Source organism: Cupressus sempervirens, chromosome 4, assembly GCF_028749045.1.
Source record: "Cupressus sempervirens isolate cs-2001-9-10 chromosome 4, ASM2874904v1, whole genome shotgun sequence".
Taxonomy (NCBI): domain Eukaryota; kingdom Viridiplantae; phylum Streptophyta; class Pinopsida; order Cupressales; family Cupressaceae; genus Cupressus; species Cupressus sempervirens.
This window is the reverse complement of record NC_143121.1, coordinates 352,730,581-352,736,339: the sequence shown is the minus strand read 5'-3', so window position 1 is coordinate 352,736,339 and position 5,759 is coordinate 352,730,581. Positions and strand designations below refer to the sequence as shown.

Genomic DNA, 5,759 nt, shown 5'->3' with positions numbered 1-5,759 from the left:
AAGAATCTAAGCCATAAGTTAAACTTTAGAAATATGTGAAGTTAAGATACTGTGCAACTATCTTAAAAACTAGCATATCTAAAATTTTAATTAATTTTTTTTATAAATTAAGCCGAGAATTATCCAATTTAAAATATCTAAAGGTCAAAAATATAAATAGTTCATCAAATATATTTCAAATATAATTCTTCATTTATGTCGTAGTATAACAGCTCTATTACTAAATATTTCAAATATTCAAATATTATTGTTTGTTTCCATTATGATTTAAGGCACCTTATTCATAAAAATGACTAGTTCTTATTTCACTTACAAAATTAATTGAATTGAATCATATTAATGTTCAATATCAATAATATGATTTATCTATCATTTTAATATAAATGATGTCGTCAATTTTTAAAAATTTGCTAAAATGTTTATGCTTCCACTATAGAAAGCCTCTCAACTTAGAAACAACATCTCCAATTTAATTTTTATTTATCAAAATATATATTACAATCATAGTCACTAGATACCGGGTCAAATGCCAAATGAAGCAAGTTCAATACAATAAAATGAACATGGCTGTACAGATGAGACAGAAGGAATGCTTAACACACATGGAATGAATTTGAGCGAGGTAATCCTAATCCAATCATCCCATCGTCCCATCTTAGCATGCCCACTAAAACTTTTTTGCAAATTAATGTTCCCAACTCAAAAGCAGCATTCTTCCAAGACATCTAAACAACTTCATTAAAACAACGGAGAAAATAATTTGTCAGATCTACATGAAATATAAAACAAATAAGACATCTAAGCTAATCATTTCTTCAATCACCTGTTTCTCACAAGCAGCGGATGTTGAGATGAGAGATGGATTAAAACTACTCGATTTAGAATGAGATTCAATCCAGTCCTATATAGATTTGAAATTACTTTTAGAGAAAAACCCATTGAGCATAACAAAAAAGAAATCAGAAGACTCACCATCCCTTCCAGAAGCCATCTCCTCTAGATTGTGTCTCAGGGGGAGGTCCTCCCTGTGGAGGGTAGGCCTGTTGAGGATACCCAGGTGGAGGGTATCCCTCCTGTGGGTACCCAGCCGGAGGATAACCCTGTGGTGGTGGAGGATAAGCCTGTGGATACCCTGTTTACATTAACAATTTATAAGAAAAAAAGCATTTACAAATATTAGGATTGAGACAAATTTATGGATGAAAATTTCACAATCTATATTGGTTTAGATAAGATTGCTTCTAAATTTCTAACTATATCTGTTTTTCAATCAATTAACCAAAACAATCTTATCGAATTTTTCAGAAAACCCAAATGACAATGGAAAAGATTGAACATTTAAAAAAAACAATCCTTGGAAATGAGGAATACCTTGTGCAGGAGGAGCTCCAACGGGAGCCTGTTGCTGATTGTAATAATTCATTCTCTCTAAACTGAACAAACAAGAAACAAAGCCTGCAAATAATAATAATTAGAGTGTTCTCTGATGAAATGATATGAATGAATGCTATGGAAATGTTCCCTTATAAGTTTCCAAGTAAAACACAGCTTAATTAATTAATTGCTCTTGTAGCCGGTTGAGTTTGGATTTATATGTAATTGTGATTGAAGAGTTGTTGGAGGTCGGCCATGGAATGACGGATAAATCTAGAAATATGAACCACTTTTGCGCGCTCCCAAACTTCCTCTGTTCTTTTGTTTTTTTTACACATTTGCGATGCCGCGTCTATCTGTTCTGTGAAGGCATTGCACATTGATAATTTGGTTAAGTCCCATGTATCTCACGCGACAAAGTGGTCAAATCCTACAATCCATCGCTTTTAATGTTTACCCGGATATTTTAGTATAAAAATAAAATGAGAAAAAGTCAGATTGTAAAGTTCAAATAGAAGAAGAGGTACCTGGCGACTTCTTAAACTGATTTCAGTTATTAATTTTTGTGATGGAAGGTTACCTACATGTGCTTTTTAAGATTAAATAATTTTTAGTTATGGTCGATTAATCTAGATATCTCTAATTACTATTTTTAAAAGAGTTTCAAAAATGAAAATGCATGTACTAATAATAGCTGCCAACACACATGTACTAATAATCGGTCATTTTTAATCTTTTTTTTTTTAAAATTAGAGGTACATTAAAAATTTGGCAAAATCAAACATGCAATTTAGGAGTAGATGCTACTTTGTCTTTTCCCCTATTTGTAATTCTTATATTAACGTTTATATGTAAGTAATATATGTTTTAACTAAAAGTTTGTAAAGAAAAGTGGAAAATGAAGTATAATTTATCTTAATGGAATGAGTGCTAAGTTGTTCATCCATTTTCATAAGAGATAAGTTATTGGGAATGACTCCTAAAAAATGAGTGGATAAACTAGGCTCAAAATTTACATAGGTAAATCCTAATAGCAATGTCATAATATTCTTGTAATTTTTAAATTTGAATATATAAGTTTGGAAATCTTCCCCATGACAACATCTAGAAAAACTCTCTCTCTCTCTCTCTCTCTCTCTCTCTATATATATATATATATGATAAATGATCAAATATAAAATATGAAATAGGATAAATTAAAGAATCTAAAATTTTGATTATTATTAGTTTAGACAATGGTATCATCAAATTTTATTTGGATTTCTTAATTTAAAAGTTAATAGTCTAAGATATAATTGTAAACATCAAAGTAGTTTCATATACTAATCTTACTATGTAGCTAGTTACTTACTCTACAAGCATAACTTCCATTGCATGTGAGTTGTATAACAATGACAAGTATGAAATGGATGATATTTGTAAAATAATAATCCTTATATATATAATCGTTGATATTTCATCCTTCTAAGAATATAATAGTTCCATTGAATCTTATTTTTAGAGCTAGTGTACTAAAAAAATGGTCCACGCCTATGGCCCATCTTTTAACATTCTATATTATGTGTTTGATATTTATCATTCACCCATGTTGTATGTTTCATCATTGATGAAAGATAAAAATTTATTTAATTAATTACTTCTCTTTGATTTGACCTAACATGCCCCTTTCAAAATAATTTCAAAATCATCAAAGCTAATTCAATTTGCATCAATGTCATTGAATTTAACGGAAGTCCACCAACTTGTCCTCTTTACATGTAATTAACCCATAATTTATTCCAAAGTATTATGCTTGAAAAAAAAAAAAAAAATCATGAATTATTATTTTCTATTAATTAATTGGTGAATTCATGATTTTCAAATTTTATAATTCATAATTTGCTAGTTTTATAAGAATAAATGAATTTTTACATTCAAATTTCCTAACTCTTACATTATCCTATTTTTTTTATTTTACCAATAACACCATCCCTTCTCATTTTTCAATCTAATTTGGTGTTTTCACTCTAATTTGGTGACTTTCTCTTGTAAACCTGTATTTCCAAAATGACATTCTTACATTTCTCATGATATGAAACTTTTCCAAATCAAGCTCTTTCATTATGAAAATCTTCCATTTGCACATCAAGTTGCTAATCTAGAGATTTGACCTTCAATCTCTATAAATTGAGATCAAAATTTCATTCAAAAAAAACTATCCTCATTTGATTCCTCATGTTATTATCATCTTTTTTACTTCATGAATGAGTGTGATTGATCATGGGAACTACATCAACATGCTTTTGAGAGGAAGAAAGGCATTGGAGCACATTGAATGGGTGCTTTCATTCAATTGTGTTTCATGTTTTTGTGTGTTTCCCTTTCATTTCTTTAATGCTAGGACAAGATTGTTTTTCATGCTTTTGGTTTTGATGGTTCCCTTAGTATGCATGTTTTTCACATCTCCCTAAATTCTTACATCTAGATCATGAAAGGAAATAAAATAAAATGAATACGGATCTAAAGTCTTTTAATAATTTAACTATTCTTAGAAAATTAGGAATTGAGCCACAAATAAATACTAAAATAAGTAATGGAGATAGGTAAATGAATAAGAATTAAGAGGCACTAGCGAACTTAAAGATGTGGTTTTGCTTTTGATCTTATTGAGTAATTCGCAATGTGTTACAAAAGAGGATTGAAAATGAAAATTTTATTGAGAATTTAAGTTTGGGAATTTGGAACAAAGATGTTTACTTATTATTTTTATGAGGAGAATTTAATCACAATGTATAGCCTAGTAATAAATAAACACTTCAAATATGCATGCAAGAGAATAGACAAAATACCTACAAAATGTAACACAAGATATATTCTGGGAAACCCTCATTAAGGGGGAAAAAAAAAGTGGGGGGGGGGGGGGGGGGGGGGGCGCTCCAAAAGCATCCATGATCATGTATTGTTCAACAAAATATCACTGCTATACAACCATGGAAGCCTTCAAAGCCATATCCAAAACCAAGTAATCCATGTAAACAAGCATGAATCCACACATCTCATGCCATGCTTCCAACCTCCACAAATGCTTCCTTGGAAAACTTGTCTCGCTTGTCTTGCATCAACAACTACCCTTGTGGTAGCTTTAATAGTAGCGAGCTCCCACAAAACCACCAAGTGGTATTACATAAACCATGTGCTACCAGACCCCCATTGACCCACATTTAATATTAAGCACTTAATTTATTTTTCCCAATATTAAATAATTACATCAAATATTATCCCAATGTCAACGCATTCATTTTAAAATTCATGGTAATATTTTTGGCATCAGTCTGTCCATACCTCCCAAAAAGTATTTTTTTCTTGTCCTAAAATATATCCCAATTCATTGTACTTCTTTTTTGAGAGTTCTAGTTTATGTTCTATATGTATCTTTTTTTGTGGACTACAACATTCTTGTTTTACAATGTTTTTTGCCTACATGGCTCTTAAACTCGACAAACAATTAGATAGACTCTCATTTGTAGAAGCCTCTTGTGTATTGTTTTCTAACAGAATCTTCTAATTGTCTTTGACATACTTGTATAGGAAATCCAATATGCTATACTAATTATTTGAGTCTATATGCCTCAATGAGTGACTTTTTGACTCAATTGACTATGTACATTAGTTCATTGTTGCTTCCTAGTTGTAAATCAAGAGGATTATGTATTTTCATGTATTTGATTGGGTCATTAGATAATGAGAGTTTATTTTATGGCTTGTCTATATTCTTGTAGCATTTAATATGTTCAAATACTAATATTTTTCTTGTGCTAAAATCATTCTCAAGTCGTACCTCTTTTATCAAAGGGTCAAATTATTTTCTCTACTAATTCATTTACAAACTTCCTATGTTCAAATTTCTAGTTTTTGTTCAACACATATTTTTGTTTTGCAAACTATAACATCCTTGCTCTGTAATGTTATGTTCTTATATGGCTCCTAAGAATGGAAAAGAAAAAAAAAAAAAACATACTCATATATGTAGAGGCATCCCTTGTACTAGTTTTTGAGAGAACCTGCTAAAATATCTTTGTTATTAACTATATAGAAAACTCAATAAGTTGTATAGATTATTTAAGTCTTAATGCTTCAGTGAATATCTTTATATTATTGTATATGTTAGTTCACTATTTCTCCTTGGTTGTAAATGAAGTGATTTTCATATTTTTATCTTCCTATTTCAACTATTCAATAAGAGGGATTGCTTTTATAGCTTGTTTATATATTTGTATTAATTAATATGTTAAAATAGTAATTTTTTCTTTTCAATAAAAAATATATCTCAAATCATTGTACTTCTTTGCTCAAAGATTCAAATTGTTATTTTCCTTCTTTTTCATTGATGTATATTTCATTTTTTG

General features: G+C 29.7%; 1 long non-coding RNA gene across 1 annotated transcript; it reads right to left on the bottom strand.

Annotated features, from left to right (window-relative positions):
- Nucleotides 1-894: 894 nt before the first annotated feature.
- Nucleotides 895-1,496, bottom strand: LOC149561507 (uncharacterized). Its single transcript, XR_016363443.1, has 2 exons — nt 1,372-1,496; nt 895-1,132 (listed from the first exon to the last, which is right to left on the bottom strand). It is a non-coding gene; the product is annotated as an uncharacterized LOC149561507 (long non-coding RNA).
- Between the last annotated feature and the right edge of the window lie 4,263 nt (nt 1,497-5,759).